Raw genomic sequence first — 17,724 nt, 5'->3', positions numbered from 1 at the left:
AGGGGATTGAACTTTTTGCTAAGTCCTTATTTCGAAAAATCAAAAGGGTTCAAATTTTCTTAAAATTTTTAATTTTTGGACTGAAAAAGTGAGTCTAGTTGTTTTTGTTTGTTAATGGTCATAGAGTCTAGTTGGTTGTATTGTGCTTTTACTAAAGGTTGTTTCACGAATTTCGAGTCTTGAGGTTGTCTGTGCACTAGCCATGTGAGTGTTAGATTGGTGAAGAGTTGACTTTTGTGAGAGAACTTAATCGATCATCAGTGGAGACTTAACCTATGTGAGATTCTGAGCCTTTCTTGTTGTTTTGAGTGATCTCTTCTGAGCTAATTCCGAGTAGAGTGAAGAGCTACTCAACCTCGCAATTTCGAAAGAAGAACTCATTTGATCTCTTAAGTTCAAATTCTCCAACCACTAGGGATGTCATCAGGAAGCGAACTTTACTCTTTTAGTCTGAGAAACTTGAAAACAGTGTCAACTAGAGGAAGATAGAAAATTTCATCCATCATTTAGAACCCTGAAAATACGACATGAAGCAAAAGGAAGAGAATATTACCAAGGAAAGAATAATTTCAAGAAAGTAGTATTTGTATTTTGAGTATAGTACTAGTGTACTGAAAAAAAATCAAAAAAAAAAAAAAGAGAAGAGAAAAAAATAGAAATAGAAAAAAAAGTGTTTGTTTGTGTTTAAATGTTTATCCCAAAGTAGTTCTTGAAGATTTGAAGACGTCGAGTTCTCGGGAGTTCTAGTTCATCCTTAGTGTCTATCGACCTCTAGGAAGCATTGTTAGATAGTAGATCAGGTGAGAAGAGTTGGTTAGCTTCCCCATCCCGTATTAGTGGTTGTTTCCTTCTTTGAGATCAGTCGTCCACAAAATTTTAGTCCGTCTTTTTCATGTGTTGAGTTTTTCTTCATATTCATATTAACACATAGAGTGAACCATTCTTGAGTGACTTTGATTTCTGAGTGTATGACCGTGAGGCAGTAGTCGAGGCGAAATGTATCGAGACGGTAATTGAGGTCTTGTCTTTTCAGAACCGAAATGATACTCATATTGGTTGGTCACGTGCACTTCGACTCTTGATTACTAGTGAAGGAGTTTTTAGCATTTGTATGGTTTGGTGGACTTAGATTTCATTTCTATTAACCTTCGAAAAATTACCGGATAAACATTTTTAGTCCATATCATATTTAGACCCTTTTGCATTTTTGATCTTTGAATTTTGTGGGTATATTCACGGCAAACCGTCACGAGACAAAACTCGTCCTCCAGGGCAACCTGGGGGTTTAATGGCTTATTGCACGTGCTAAGTGAAATCGTGATTCCCTACGAAAGTGGTGAATTGGGCTTAGTTTTATTTTTTTGTTTTGCTCGAGGACTAGCAAAATCTATGTTTGGGGATGTTTGATGAGACATGAAAATGTCCCATCTGAATCTCTTAAACTGGGTTAGTTAGTCCATTTCGAGCAGTTACTCTGATAAATTACTTGTTTCTCTTGTCTAGGTGTCCTTTACGGAATTGAACGCGAAAAACTGATAAATTCGAGAGAAAGACACATATGGAGGCATTTTGATAATTTGGAGATGACGGTGTTCCAGAAATTTTAGTACTCAAATGATACGTAGAGTCGAAGACGAACCCATAGGCGAAAACAGAAGTCCATTCGGAGTCCGGATGAGAAAAGTGGACCATGTCAAAGTTTGGGTCAAAATCAGATTTTTCTCCATGAACCATCGACTGCCATTGCACCTGATGCTTGGGGTTATTAAGATGTTGAATCAAGTTAATGTTGTCACTTTCCTCTATGATCTGCACGTATTGGTAGTTGAGAACTTTTACAAGTAATTAATTGTATTTTGGCCCCTCAGAACTTGAAATTGAATATCATAAATGGGAAACGGCATGAAAGCCATACCGTTCAGATGGGCCATCATAAACCCCAACTCCATTTACATCATGTTCCTCTTCGAAAAATTGTTCCTTGTATCATTTGTACTTATTTCTCTTTTTGTTCAGGTACTTTATTAATCACCAAAACCAAAATCAATTTCAAGGAAAACGTCTAAATTCTAAGTTTTAGAATAGATTTCACTTAGTCTCTGAGGAACGAACCGGTCTTACCGTAAAATTACAACTTGACACCCGTGCACTTGCGGGTGTAGACCTATTTAGGAAACTCTCTAGGCCCATCAAGTACTATTTATGTTTATGAACAAAATTTAATTTTAGATAAATTATTATCTAGGTTTACGAACAAAATTTTGTTTTAGATAAATTTTTATTAAGATATTTCTTCATTCTCTTTAAATTCTAATCCTTTCATGTATCGTGTTATTATTTCATATCTACGACTTTGAAAAAATAATACTGATTTTAATATATTACAAAGTTGATGTGTATATTTTATGCTAAGAAAAAGTTGATGTGTATTTTATGTAGTTTAAGTGAGGGTAAAAGTGAACTTTTACAAATATTTACATTCTCATTCCTATACGAGCCAAACACCTAATTAGGAATACGTCAGGAATCGAATTCCCATTTCTGGTCAATCCAAACATTAAACTACAGTAATCTGATTCCCAGGAATCACGTTACAGGAATGTGATTCCCAAGAATCACATTCCATTCTCGCGCGCCAAACATGGCCTTAGAGTTCTTATGTCTCTTGCAGCTAAAAAAGATTGAAAGTTATTTCAGATGGATGTGAAGAATGCATTCCTACACGGTAATCTTGAAGAAGAAGTCCACATGAGTATACCGTCGGGTCATCCTCAAGAAAGTAACATTAATCTAGTATGCAAATTAAAAAAGGCGACATACGGGCTTAAACAGTCGCCTCGTGTATGGTATTCTAAGTTGAGTTCAGATCTTATGAAGGATGGGTTGAAAAGAAGCTCAGCCAATCCATCTTTATTTATAAAAAAAGGTAACTCTGGAATTACTATTGTGTTGGTGTATGTTGTTGATGATCTTTTCATTACTGGTGACGATCAACATGAGATCAAAAAACTTAAAGATCTACTTCACAAGAGGTTTGCTATCAAAGACTTAGGGATATTAAAATATTTGATGGGTATTGAAGTTGCTTACTCAAAAAAGGGGATTTTTCTAAATCAGAGAAAGTATGTTTTAGATTTGTTAAGAGAGACAAGAAAAATGGGAGTAAAACCAGTTGATACTCCAGTAGAAAGTGGTGGTAAGATTGACGAGAAAGGTGAATTACTATTAGATATTGGTCAATTTCAAAGGTTAGTTGGTAAATTAATTTATCTTACCATTACTCGACCTGACATATCTTATGCTGTGAGTTTAATAAGTCGTTTTATGCATTCCCCAAACTCTAATCATATGAATGCAGCAACGAGGATCTTGCAGTATCTAAAAGGGTTAATTCCATTTTAGCCCCCTAAAGATGACCAAAATGGCCCCCTAAAGATGACCAGCTTCCAATATGGCCCCTTTTTTCATCTTTCCGTCATTATCACCGTTAGGCGTTAGTGAGCTGGCAATTTACTGCCAGAAATGCCCCTGCCCGTATCTTCCCATATCTTTGATGAGACACAAAAAATCTTTATAGTCCCAAGGTGGTCAAATCAATTAAAACAAAATTTAGTCCCTATTTTATATTTCTCTTTACCCACTAACTTCATAGCATCTTATCTCAACAAAAATAAAAAACTTCAAAGCATCTCTTATCTTCTTCTTAAACTATTTCTCTCTCTGAAACTGGAGTTGTCCATCAGATTGAGTTCGAAGTGAAATTTGAAATCCAGTGAAAGACGAAGACGATAAATCTTCAACGATATACCGATCGCCGGGAAGCCAAAAATTGGCACCGCATGATCTCCGACGTCCATTTAAACGATCTGCAATCTCCGATCAGCAGAAAGGAAGAGAGATTGTCTACTCCATCAAGCACAACAACGACGGGTTCTCAGCATCACTCTCGTTGTTTAGCATCATCATCTGTTCTTTCTGTCCAAAACGATAATCAAGAAGAACCAATTCATGAAGAATCAGAAGAACAACAACAAATCGAACATGAATTTGAACCAGAATCATCTTCTAGGGATTTTGATGTTATTAAAGCATCTAAACTTAAAGGTTTTGAAGCTTGTCAATGGTTTTCTCGTCAACTTATGCTTCCTGAATGGATGATTGATGTTCCTCCTCGCTTAAATCGTCATCAACAGAACATATCCACTAGTTGCAGTGACAACATTAATAACCACAACAACAATGATAGAAAGCTGACGACGATGATGGTAGAGACGGAACTACTACATGACGATGATGATGATCATAATAAAGTTAAAAATGAAGAGATTATAGATGATTTTTCGCAGAAGAATTATGAAATTGTTGAATTAGAAACTGAGGTTCTCTTGGCTAAATACACACATTATTGTCAAGCGTGTGGAAAAGGATTCAAACGAGAAGCGAATTTAAAGATGCATATGAGAGCTCATGGGGATGAATACAAATCGAGTACAGCTCATAGCAACCACATGAAGAACGGAGATATTAGTTCAATAGGAGGTATGAACAGTTATTACTCTAAATTATTTCCTAGAAAATATTCATGCCCACATGGCCACATGAAGGATGTAGATGGAACAAGAAGCAGCCAAAATTTCAGACATTAATAGATGTAATCAAAAGCAGTTTTCGGTGCTTTCTGATCTAAGAACTCATGAAAAACACTGTGGTATGGTACTCCACCAGCTTTCTAAATCTGCTATCAAAAGACTCCCAGATGTTAAAATTTTTGAAGAAATGTTATATTCTGATTCTGCACTTTGTACTGTTTGTAGAGATATAGTTAAAGAGATGCCTTGTAAACATATTTATCATCCAGATTGCTTTCTTCCTTGTCTTCAATTGCACAATTCTTGACCTGTTTGTCGATATGAATTACCTACTGATGATCTTGATTATGAGAGGACAAACAGAGAAGCCCTAGAAAATGTTAATAATATTGGTACTGGTTCTAGTGGAAATGTTGGTGGGACTATTGAGAATGATTTTCAGACTTCCAGATTAGGGGACAGAAGGTTTAGTTTCTCATTTCCTTGGCCATTTAGGCAGTTAACTTCACCTGCAGAGACAAGTGGTAATGGAGTAGTTGGAGTTGGTAACAACAACAGTGATTGGGGATCGAACTCGGGAAATCAAGGAAGTCGTGATATTGGATTGGAAGCCCTTACTATATCATGATTTAGAGCGAGAATGCAATCTGGATGAGAAATAGGTTAAGAAGAAGACAAGAGATGCTTTGAAGTTAGTAGGTAGAGAGAAATATAAAATAGAGAGTAAATAAAATAAAGATATTGAAAAGTAAATTTTGTTTTAATTGATTTGACCACCTTGGGACTATAAAGATTTCTTTGTGTCTCATCAAAGATATGGGAAGATACGGGCAGGGGCATTTCTGGCAGTAAATTGCCAGCTCACTAACGCCTAACGGTGAAAATAACGGAAAGATGAAAAAGGGGGCCATATTGGAAGCCGGTCATCTTTAGGGGGCCATTTTGGTCAGTTGGTCATCTTTAGGGGGCCAAAATGGAATTAACCCTATCTAAAAAGATCACCAGGAAGAGGAATATTGATGCACAAGAATGATGATGATTCTGGAAACTCCATTTCAGCATACTCTGATGCTGATTGGGCTGGTTGTCCATTTGATCGAAAATCAACAACAGGTTATTGCACTTTTCTTGGAGGTAATATGGTTACATGGAAGAATAAGAAACAAAATGTCGTTGTTCGATCTAGTGCAGAAGCAGAATATCGTGCCACGGAATCAACTACTTCCGAGATTATATGGCTTAGAGCCTTGTTAGAAGAACTAGTTTTTGCTTCATCTCAACCCACCAAGATGTTTTGTGATAACCAAGCTGCTATGCATATTGCCTCGAACTGGTATCCACGAAAGAGCGAAGCACATTGAAGTGGAGTGCCACTTTGTCTGAGACAACATAAAGGTTAATAATATATGCACTCCTTTTGTACGTAGTGATCAACAACTAGCGGATATTTTCACAAAAGGACTACCTGCTAAAAAGTTTCAAGAGATTTTGTTCAAGTTGGGCTCTATTGACATCTTCGCACCAACTTGAGGGCGAGTGTTGGTGGAGAAGATTTGAAAGATATATGGAATATATACTGATTTCCTTCGTAGTCTTGGATTTGAATATCACAATTTAGGCAAGATATAAATCTCTATTGTGTTGCTTAAATTAGTTTCCTGTATTGATCTATAAAACTGATGTAACCTCACCGCTAAGATTCCATGAATGAGAAGTACGAGCTCCTTCTTCTCCCGTGGAGTAGGCTTAGCCGAACCACGTAAATCATTGTCTCATTATCTATTTTTTCTTCTATATGAAGCATACCCATTGATGATAAAAGTATCACAAGCTATACTTCTCATTCCCGCCTAGACCTTTTTGGTTGGTATTTCTATAGAATCTTAAATTGAGTTGTTGGATTTGGTATTCAGGTATCACAATCAGATTAATATGTCAGAAATTTAGGGATTTAGGGTCTCAGTCAGACTTAGAGGTAAAAAGAAAGATGGATGAAAGAGATAGGGAATGTGAGCGCAAGAGAGTTAGACTTATTTATATCTTTAACGGTCAGCGAGAGTAAAGAAGAAGATGAAAGGGTGAGTTGGAGAGAGTAAAAAGTTTGATGATGTGGAAGGAGTGGGTTACGTGAAGGAGATAAAAGGAACGAGGAGGATAAATGAAAAAAGAATCAAAACAACAATAACACCATGAGAGTAATTTTAGAAAACGCAAAAATAAAATTTAGAGACAAAAGCAATTTGTCTGACATTGTAGAGATTAAAATGGCTTATTAATGGCAAATTGAGAACTAAAATAGAATTAGGCCGCTGATTCGAGGAAATTAGAATATCGCCAGGAGTGAAAAATTTTTAAGGGAAGATATGAAATTTAGAAAAAATTTCAGGGAAACAATTTTTAAGGGGAAATAAAATATTTCTTCTTATTCAGTTTCTCCACCATCACCACCACCATTTTCTGTTCTTTTTTCTTCCTCTTTCTCTCTAAACTCTCTCCCTCTCTTTCCTGTTGCTCTCTCTGTCCCTCTTTCTCCCTCTCTCTATCTTCTAACTCTCTTCAGCTCTCTGGCGTTCTCACAGTCCATCTCCTCCCCCTGGTTGTGTTATTTGAATAGTTATCTATATTGGTTAACAACAATATTCGTTAGCATGGAAATAGGGGGAAGTGGGTGATTTTGTATTATGGCAGAAAAAACCCGAACTATGTAAAAGAATATGAACAAGTTTTGTGTGAGGAAAACCATTAACCTCTCTTGTATATTTATACTGTTAACAGTTTACATAAATATGTAATTTACATAGATAGATATACACAAGAGAGGAAAGAAAATACATAAAATAGGAAATAATATACACAATATATTAGAAAATATTAAGTCCAATCTCATCCAAAATCCTCAGTCAATTATTTCCCGAATCTGAGTATTATTACCCTCCCGCAAATTGAGCTTCAGAGAGACGCAAAGATTCAACTTGGGATAAATCTCCAAGAATTAGAAATGAGATAAGCTTTTAGTCAAAATATCAGCTAGCTGATCATGAGATGGAACAAACTGAATCTTCATTGATCCGGCTGCCACCTTTTCTCGAACAAATTGGTAGCCCAAAGCAATGTGCTTAAAATGACCATGAATGACAGTCACGAGGATGGCACTATTGTTTTCACAATATATACGAATAGGAGTAGATAGACGAATACCCAATTTCCTGAAGAATATAACCAATCCAAGTTAAGTCAGCAGTAGTGGAAGCAAGGGCCTGATACTCAGCTTCGGTGTTGGAACGAGAAACTGTATGCTGCTTACGAGCACTCTAGGTGAAAAGATTTCGGTAAGAAAAATAGATAACCCAGATGTAAAACGGTGTGTGTCAAGGCAACTTGCCCAATCAACATCAGAGTAAGCATGGAGAGAATTAGAGGCAGAGTCCGCAAATAATTGTAAACCCATGTGAATCGTTCCCTTAACATAACGCACAATGCGGTTAACAGCCTGAAAGTGGTCAACTGTAGGAGCGTGCATAAACTGTCACGCCACATTGACCGCATAGGCCAAAATTGGACGGGTCAACGTAAGATACTGAAGAGAACCCACCACCTTACGATATAGAGTAGGATCCGAAAAAGCAACACCATGTCTTGACAACTGTAGGCATTCTTAAAATTTTAAATTTAGAGGGTGTCAAACTAGCACTGATCGAACTCGTTAGAGAATGACTCTGATACCAAAAATGAATATGAATAGGTTTTGTGTGAGGAAAACCATTAACCTCCCTTGTATATTTATACTGTTAACAGTTTACATAAATATGTAATTTACATAAATAGATATACACGAGAGATGAAAGATACATAAAGTACGAAATAGTATATACAATATATTAGAAAATGTCAAGTCCAATCTCATCCAAAATCCTCAGTCCATTATTTCCCGAATCTGAGTATTATTACCGTTATTACTATGGAGTTTGGAATTGGTATTGTGTGGTTGTAAAATAAGGGCAGGAAGTGATGGTAATTTTGCTCGGAGACAAACTCCATGGCATCATTCTCATGCTTCTCGTGGTCCACTAGACCTCTTCATCTATCCTTAAGGTTAGTTATTTAGAGTTCATCTCTTTTCTCTCTCTCTTTAGAAGATTAATACTGTTTTGTGGTTTTGATTAATTTCCCAAAATCTCAATTTCAATAAATGTTGAAAGTGACAAGGTAAGATTCAATGCTGGAGGCAAGATCCTTATAACAACAACAACTCTAGCTAATTCTGGTAGAAATTCAATGTTTGGAGCTTTGTTTGACGAACAATGGATCGATAAACCTAGAGAAATCAGTGAAGAAGATTCATTGGTCGAAATCCGAGTTTTTTCTCTTTCCTTGATCTTTTAAAAACTGGTGAGCTTCATATCCCATCTAACATACCAAAAAAATTACTGTACAAAGAAGCTCTTTTCTATGACCTTCTTGATCACGTTAGAGCTGCAAAATCCAGATGGCGGTTGTGTTGTTGTTCATGTTTATGATTGGGTGCTTGAAGAACACCCACCATTAAACCTTGAGTATCAAAGAGTTAACGATATCGGGTGGATTGATTCAGAGAATATTGTGATCAATTCTTGTGAGAGATTAGGTCGAGGAGATGGAGGAATGAGTTTGTTTAGTTCGTCGACCATTGCGGTATGGAGAAGAAATGGCGAACAAAATTTTATTCCCCATAACAATTAGAAAATATATTGATAAACTAGAGTTGACCAATTTTTTTAAAAGTCTTTACACTCCGGAAAATTTTCTTATTTCTCCAAATCAGCGACCTATAATTAACTTAAAATCTTATTTGTAGCTAAGGGGCAAACACATACTCCATAAAGAACATATTCCCCCATCACTTGCCAGCACTAGTGATGTAAAGGAGTTGGCACGTCTATTTTATATTATCATATTTCCATTATCTTTTTTCTTACAGATCTACCAAAAATGTAATACATGCTATAATACATTGTGAAATTCACTTTGGCACGTTTATTTATTCTGCAAATAAAATATCTAAATCTCCAACTATAATGTTTTGGAAAAACGAACACCGCTTGCAAAAAAGAAAAAAAAAAATCTATCATACTTAACTTGTACTAATATCAAATAAGAGTTGTTTAAATAGATAATAGTTGTTTAGGTCAAAAAGTTATGCATAATAGCTAAAAACAAGTAACTTTTCCTATTAACTTGAATTTACCAAAATATTATAAGTAATGATATATAAAGTTTAAAATAATATGGGTAATTATCAATCAGATCATTTTGGATGGCAAAGAGTTTTAAAGCTCCTACGATACTGCTGAAAGTTTAATTCATTAGGCTGCGAATACCAAATCATGGAGGTTGGAGCTGTGTTCAAGATGAATTTTGAGTTGATCACTACAAAAAATAGGTCCATTAGGGACGGTAAAAAATCGTCCCAAAAATGTAAAAACCGTCCCCAATAGATTATTGAGGACAGAATTTGTTTGTCCCAAAAAGAGGCGTCCCAAATAATATTTGGGACAGATAGCATCTGCCCCCAATACTGTTTTTGGGACGGTTCGTATATGTCCCTATATCAGGATTATCAGGGACAGGAAATAATTGTCTCTATTAGTTTGGTGGGAATTTCCATCTTTGGCATTTGGGAGAATTAAGATCTGTCCCTAAAAATGTTGGGGGCAGTTTCTCTTGCTTGCCTTTTCGGACAATAGTCATCACTATAAGATCGGCAGAGACTTTTAGTTGGATGTATCAAGTACAATTAATATGCGTCCATATAGATTTGGCAGGATTTTTTTGTAGCTTACATTTGAGGACAAGAGATATCATTGAATATTACAAGAACTTCCTTTGAGATAGGTATTCCTAAATAGAAATTTTCCGTAATCAAATTAATTGCAAACTTCCACTTAATTAAAACGAGTTCAACCATCGATATCAAAATATTTTGTTCATATGAAAAGATAATGTATTTAGTAGCTATATATTATCACCCTTAACTTACTAGAGTATTTAACAAATATCAACAAAAAGAACATTACTAAACCGGTCGGACATACCAAATCGTATTCGTTACCAACAAGACTTGCACACTCTTACATTTGCATATCTATCAATCTCATTGAACCACTACTCGACATGATTGAAACTCTCCACCCAGTAGCATCGTAGACAACCTGCAAAACCTCAAGCTTCAATACGTGTCTTGTAATAAAAAATCGAAAAAAGATATAATGCAAGTAACAAGGCATGTGAAGTTATACCATAAGAAAAAAATAACCAGCAAAGGCAAGGACAAAAAGACGCACGAGAGGCTTGGGTTGCTGTAATGCAGCAATAGCTGCAACCCCTTGGATGTTTATTTTTACCAAGCGAAGGTCAACTAACTTTGATAATGCGAGAACATTACAATATCTGCTATACTTGTTACTTACCACAAAATACTCTGGGGAGATCCAACTATCGCCCAGTACTCCTGTTGAATGAAAATTAACATTGAGCTAGACAATTTATGTAGAACCTGTAATGATCAAGTTCAAATGTAGTAAAAATGAAAGCTTTATGCTGGTTAAGAAAAGTGAAGCAAAAATTGTAAATAGAATAGAATATCAATGATTACTTCCAAGTTTAAGCTTAAGTTCCCTGGATTTGATTGCTCTAAGAGCTGACAATTCAAGTGTTACAACAAATTTTCCTCCGTAAGATTCTGCTACAATATATAGAGAGTGCTCTTCTGAAGAGACTCATTTTTGTTGAAGAGCTCTTTCGACAATTTAGTTAGATCAATAACTGCTTCTTCATCTGTTATTACTAAATCTTTAGGGTCATCAACATAACTAAATCCTGTGCCAACTGGGTTATCCTAAAAGTACAAAGAGAAAACAAAAAAAGATGACATCATAAAGAACATCTTCAACTAAAGACTTGCATATTGATAAAACAAAGACCTATATGCTAATCAATCCATCTTTATTCATACAAGTCAAGTACCAAAACATTACCAGAAGAATAATCCAGCAAAGGCAAAAAGACAACAAGGCGTAAAAAGAGACCCTTGGGTTGCTGCGCTGCAACAACAGCTAAATCCCTGGGTTGCTGCTGCCCAAGCGATAAGTTGTTTTCACTTATAGCTTTCAAGGCTCAACAGAGGCTTAAGAATATGACAAAAGATAAGTTCCTACGCTGGCCAACTCTAGGTAAAAAGAAGTGAACATGAAAATATGTAACTACTCGTAAAATAAAAAAAAATTGTTTTCCGATGCAAGTGGAGACCATACCTTGACAAAGAGCGGTCCTTTAAACCTGAACTAGAACAAGAAGAAATGGGTTTAGATCGAGACCTAGATAAAGAGTGACGATTAGATTTGGCATTTGGAGACTTGTTCGTACTTCGGTTTTTGCTACGACTGTGGCTAAGGCTCCTACTTCTCGAGTAGGATCGGCTACACAACTACGGCTCCTAGATCTTGACTTATACTCCGTCACCTGCAAATTTGTAATAGATAAATGACATAAATGACTTATGTTTAGTTTAGCTATACATGATTGAAGTACAAAACTATCACAACAGAAGAGTAGAAGGCATTAGAAAGCACACCCAAACATAAGCCCTAGAAAATGCATCCTGAAACTCAGAGTCATCAAGTTACCTTATCTGGAGGATAAAAACAAAGAACAAAAAGTTCAATAAAATACTAAATGACTGATTGACACTGAGAAGAAACGAACATAACTGCGTGAAAGACACGTGGCTTGGTGACAAAATTATCAAGGAGATAAAACACTCCAACAAAAGGACTCCAAAGACTATATATAGATTACGTCTCGAGCATACCTTCAAGTCTTGCCATGATGCAGAAGAAGGTAATCTAGTGCGTCACTGATGAAATCACATAAGAACATCTAGAATTACCACCCTATGCAGACTATATATCTAGGAGACTAAATTAGTTAGGAGTACAGACCACGGTACTTTGAACGCTTGGAAACACTTCCACGACCATCGACGCCACCGCCATTAGGGGTGTACTCGAGTCGAACCGAGCCGAGTAGTAAGATGTTCAAGCTCGGTTCGTGTATTTGACTGTCGAACTCGAGCTCGAGCTCGGGCTCGTTCGAGTAATTGTCCACTTGTTCAAGCTCATTTCGTATAAGTTTGAAAGAGCTCGAGCTCGATGATAGGCCTAAAATAGGTCTATTCCCCAAGTGTAGGGGTCAAGTTATAGTATTTATAATAAGATCGAGTATCGTTCCAAAGGACAAGCTATTTTACCTAAATCTCGAATTAAAACCCCCTTTCAATTTTTGATTTGATTTGGAAACTACTTTAGAAAAAAGAAAGCAATACTAATACACTAATAAGAATGAAATCAAGGTGAAAAGAAGAATCTAGGGTTTTCGATTTCACCACATAAATGGACTAACTGAAACTAACATAATAAACTATTTAGATTTCGGAAGATATTCTTTAATAAGACATTTCAAAATCAAGTAATTTTAATTGATTATCACATAAAAGTTATATTCCATAATAATCATTCATCATCTAATAAGCATATCCCATCTAATAACTTAACAAAAGCATGAAATATCTCACTATGAAACATGAACAAAGACAAGATTACAAAATCTATATGAAATAACAATTAATAGGCATTGAAGCTCAATACAAGGACTCATTAATCAATAACGTATTTCAAAATAAGCCCAAGTATGGGTTTCCTCTACAACCCTAGGTACAAGATTAGCTACTCATGAAATCTAAAGTAATATTCATTGAAATTCTAAAGTAAATAGAATTACAAAAGATAATGAAAAGAAATCACCAAATGAGATTTAGATCCATAGCTCCTTGTGCCTCCATGTTGATTTCCAATATTAGCTCCAAATGTTCCAAGAATATTACCCAAAACTCCAAATAATAGCTTTTTAGAAGATGAAAGAAGAGAAATTTAGAAGAGACATAGAAGAAGAAGAGATTTATGAGGAAATTAGAAGTTTGGATGAAGAAATTAGAAGGTTAGATGTAGAGATTAGAAGTAGAAAGAAATTAGAAAGAAGATATGAAGGTGGTAGAGAAAGTAGTAGAAGAAATGAATTTAGGGTTTGAAAAGGGAAGGAGAAGTGGCTTAGAAATTAGAGAAGGAAGCCTTTTGAGAGGGTTGTTGAAGTCTAGAGAGAAATGAAAGAGGTAGAGATTTATTTATAGATGGGTTGATAGCTAGGGTTTTAAGAGTTAATTAGGAGAAAATGGGAGAAAGAGGATTAAAATAGGAAGTTAGGGTTGCTTTCTACTCAAGAAATGATTTCTTATTGGTTGAACATAAAGTGAGACAAAAAGGAGGGGCATAAAAGTAATTTCCGGAGGGCTTAAAAGGAGACAAAAAGGGACCACATGCTGCTGTCCGTTGGGTGCATTCAGGACGTGCCACGTCACCTGGTTGTGTCCCACCAGCCAGAATGGTGCCCAACAGTGTCCCACCAGTCTACATTGTTTGACTCCAACTTTGACTATGCATATCTCACTCTTCCAGACTCCGAATTGACTTCCGTTTTCTCCTACGAGCTCGTCTCGGACTCTACTTTTCACTCGTTACTGACCTTGGCCAAATTTCCAAGAATACCCTTGACTCTAAATGACCAAAATACCCTCTGTGTATCTATTTCTAACCGTTTTTCATACCTAACTCTGCAAAAGACACTTAATCAAGAAAATCAACCATTTTATTACAATAAAGACCCAAAACAGACTAACTTGGCTAATTTAAACGACTCCAATGGGACATTTTCATGACCCATCACTCGAACTCGAGCTCGCATTGTTTTAAGCTCGTTTATCAAAATACTTCAAATTAAAACTTTCTAAATCATCAAAATACTTCAATAATCATTTGTCACATACAATAATAATGATTAATGATTCATATTCCGATAATTTTTTAATGGTTGATATTTCATGTACAAATTTCAATACTAATACGTAATTATGTATTATACTATTATAAGAGTATGTTAAACGAGCTGTTCACGAGTAGCTCGTGATACACTAAAGAATGTTCAAGCTCGGCTCGTTTATGTAAACGAGCTTGATTTTGAGCTCGGACTCGTTAATATTCGAGTCGAGCATGAGCAATAGTCGAGCCGAGCTCGAGCAGCTCGTTAAGAGCTCGGCTCGTGTACACCCCTAACCGCCATTGTAATTGCTACGATGATCAACTGAAGATACTCCTCGGCCAACATGTGCAAGTTGCACCTATAAAGAGATTGGGTCAAGAAAATCGGACCAATAATATTCATATAATAACAAAAACATCAAGATAGAAGAGATCGACTGCTTTAAATCGGGACAACATTTATGACCCATGACCTCCAACTGGTGTATGTTCACAAACTAAACTGGTAAGACTAGATGTAACCAGCTGATTGTCAAACTATTTAAAAGTATAATCCTTCGTAACACTTCTGATGTCATATATAACAAGTATATATATATATATATATATATATATATTCTGAAACTATAAGTATATATATATATATATATATTATATGATTATATTTTCACAAATGGCAACTCAGACGACTAACTTCGAACCATTCTTAATCACAGTCAAGTAAAACTAACCCGCAGGCTATGACCATCAAAATTATAGCCATCCCTGCCACGAATTGCATCTTCAGCGTCGTGAGCATCTTCGAATTAGAACATCACAAAACTACATCATCATTAGTCAAACAATAGTGATTCATCAAAAAGAGTAAGGTCTAGCTAAAATCTAAATGTGAATCACAAAAATGAGAAGTTTATGGCAACTTGGAAGTTTTTGGCAACTTGGAAGTTTTTGATAACTTGAAAGATTATGTCACCTCAACAAAAGCATAGCCTGGAGGTCTTGGTGGGATCTTCAGATCAATCTCAATAATAGGGTCATACGGCAACATGGAGAAAATTGACATATTGGAAACAAACAAAACTTGTATTCCACAATTTCACACCTTCATGACAATTCTTAGTTCTCGATTTCTAAAGAATGAGTCTTGTTACGATTGGTCCTTCAATTTTGTCACAAGAAATTACTTTTTATATACATTACATTGCCAAGCTAGAAAGTTTAAACTAATTACATATTTCTATATGGGCTTATGATCTATAAGAACTATTTGGACCTACAATTTAAATCAAACCTCAATCATTCTTCTCAATGCTAATTTTAGGTCATAAACCCTCAATTTCTTAATTTGAAGAAGAAGAATATGAAGAAGAACAACGAACCAGGTTGTGGTTTTAATGGAAAATTTTGGTTCGTGGAACAATCGAATATAAACTCTGAGATTTAAAAGATTTGCTGCAAAAAGGAATTAAGATTCATGTTATAAATGTATTAATCGATTGATTTGTTTAACAAGAAGACGAAGAAGAAGAGGAAGAACCAAACCTGGCGGTGAGGAGATGCCAACAGACCTCTGATGCCGCAAGAAAACCCTAAAAGAAGAGGATGAACAAATTGCAGAGGCTACAACTCCGATTTAAAGGAAGAATAGAGAAGGAAATCGTGTTGTAGATGAAGACCAAAGAGGGAATCGTGTTTTAGATGGAACCCTAGCTGGAACGAGAAGAAGAAGAGAAGAAATCATGGGAAAAAGAGAAGAGAAAAAAAAGAGGGAAACGGGTGTATCTGTTTGCGCCCATTTTTGGGCAAATTTCCCATTTTCGGCGCTAATTTTTTTTTTCATCCCTATAACCATTTATTTGTCGCCATTGTAATGTGAGTAGGGACAGATATACAAAAATGGTCCCTATTTTGAATATATTAGGGACATACGTAGAAATGTATGTCCCTATTGAACGTTTTTTTGTAGTGGTTATTATAACTAATGACCTTTTATTGGACAGTGGAAGCCAAATCCATGAAGCTGCGTTGAAGATGGGTTTTGGTGTTGATGTTATTATAACTAATGACTTTTAAATATGTATGGGAAGTTTGGTGACACCAACATAGCACATGACTTGTTCGGTAAAAGGATTGAAAGTCACATTTTCTAATTGGACAACTCTCATGACGAGTTACTTAGTGGAACTAAAGTCCAGTCTTCTTTTTTACTGTCCGCTCAAAAAATATCTTCAGGAATCAAACCCAATGATTTCTCATTCTCATCTAATCTAAAAGCTCGTGGGATTCTTGGTATTCTTGATAAAAGGTCTAGTTCACAATTGAGTATTTAATCTTCCTTAGTTGCATACTTTAACTACAGTTCCAGTATATAATTTTAGTGTTCTTTCTTAGTCGTTGATTAATTTAATTGAGACGAGGTGTTTGATTCTCATTACTTCTTCCCTCTTCGGATTCCTACAATTACTCATGGATTAGACTATGAAGAGCAACAGTTGATAATGAGTGTTTTTTGAATTATGGGTTGACTATTGCTTCAAAAGAGCAAGAGAAGTTTCTCAATAATTTAGAAATCTCGACAATTTGATTCCCATTTTGCAGTAGTTTGGCACTCTAACCAAATCTTTTTACCGTTTTTCACCCGCAAACTGAGTTTGCATTTGCCATAACGCAAACGGAGTTTGCACAATCGCAAATGCAAACTCAGTTTGCACTATTGCACATGTAAATCAGTTTGTAATATCGTAAATGTTTGCAGGTGAAAAAAAGGTAAAAGAATACCGTTTTTTATGTGATTTTTAAAAAGAAAAAATATTCAAAGTATTTCTCGTTAGAAAGATAATGAAAAGTCCTTTCTAAACATATAAATTTCATAGAAATCCGACATTTCATGAAAAAGTTATATAGATTTAAAATTTAAATAGAAAATAAAAAAATTAGTTACACAAATATGACAAAAAAGTATTTTAGTCTTTGTATGTTTTCTTGACCTAGATGATAATCGATGCTACTATACACAACTCTAATTTTACTAAAGATAACCATTAGACAAAAATAACTAAGTAAAACTAATTAAAATTGTGACGCCCCGTGTTCCGAATCACGGTTTGCCAGGCAGTTTATAAAAGAAACTCGGTCTCAGACTCACTAAAACGAGTTTCAAATATAAACCCAAGCCAAAACTCTCATCACGGATTACAAATCAAGAACAAACGCATCGAAAAATAAAATAT

The 17,724-nt window shown here is 35.5% G+C and overlaps 1 long non-coding RNA gene across 4 annotated transcripts; it reads right to left on the bottom strand.

Annotated features, from left to right (window-relative positions):
* Nucleotides 1-10,467: 10,467 nt before the first annotated feature.
* On the bottom strand, nt 10,468-16,301 carry LOC147567936 (uncharacterized). 4 transcript variants are annotated; one of them, XR_015230908.1, is made up of 7 exons: nt 16,037-16,301; nt 15,226-15,946; nt 12,199-14,853; nt 11,879-12,086; nt 11,221-11,463; nt 11,036-11,121; nt 10,468-10,777 (listed from the first exon to the last, which is right to left on the bottom strand). It is a non-coding gene; the product is annotated as an uncharacterized LOC147567936 (long non-coding RNA). The 4 variants fall into 4 exon arrangements; XR_015230907.1 differs by lacking the exon at nt 11,221-11,463; XR_015230910.1 differs by lacking the exon at nt 11,221-11,463 and having other exon boundaries at nt 12,199-12,255.
* Between the last annotated feature and the right edge of the window lie 1,423 nt (nt 16,302-17,724).

Source organism: Eschscholzia californica, unplaced genomic scaffold (genome assembly GCF_041429995.1).
Source record: "Eschscholzia californica isolate CP2 unplaced genomic scaffold, dmEscCali1.0.p SCAF_1, whole genome shotgun sequence".
NCBI classification, from domain to species: domain Eukaryota; kingdom Viridiplantae; phylum Streptophyta; class Magnoliopsida; order Ranunculales; family Papaveraceae; genus Eschscholzia; species Eschscholzia californica.
The sequence above is the reverse complement of the archived record's forward strand: the minus strand, read 5'-3'. Positions and strand labels throughout refer to the sequence as shown.